Source organism: Aptenodytes forsteri, unplaced genomic scaffold, assembly GCF_000699145.1.
Source record: "Aptenodytes forsteri isolate BGI_AS27 unplaced genomic scaffold, ASM69914v1 Scaffold86, whole genome shotgun sequence".
Classification (NCBI taxonomy): domain Eukaryota; kingdom Metazoa; phylum Chordata; class Aves; order Sphenisciformes; family Spheniscidae; genus Aptenodytes; species Aptenodytes forsteri.
In genome coordinates this window covers 2,472,280-2,472,593 of record NW_008795715.1, presented here as the reverse complement: position 1 = coordinate 2,472,593, position 314 = coordinate 2,472,280, and positions in this window count along the sequence as shown.

The window sequence follows — 314 nt, the reverse complement described above, 5'->3', positions numbered from 1 at the left end:
CGCTGCCCGGCTGGAGAAGGCGGGGGCAGTGCTGTCCCGGCGCAGGATGGGGCCTCACGCCTCCCTCCTACGAGGAGGGCACGGAGCAGTGCTGGAACCGGTGCCCCGGGGATTTAACTAAGGCCCGAACCCGCAGCGCCAGGGCAGGGGGTCTCCAGGACGGGGCAGTGGATCAGAGGCCAGGAGGGAGGAGGGCCGAGCCCCCGAGGCACCGCAAGTGTCTTACCGCCCCAGCCCCAGCCGGGGTCTAAAGAGGAGAGAGAGCAGCAAGAGCAGATCCCCAGTCCCCAGCCCCCTGGCACAGCCCAGCCGGG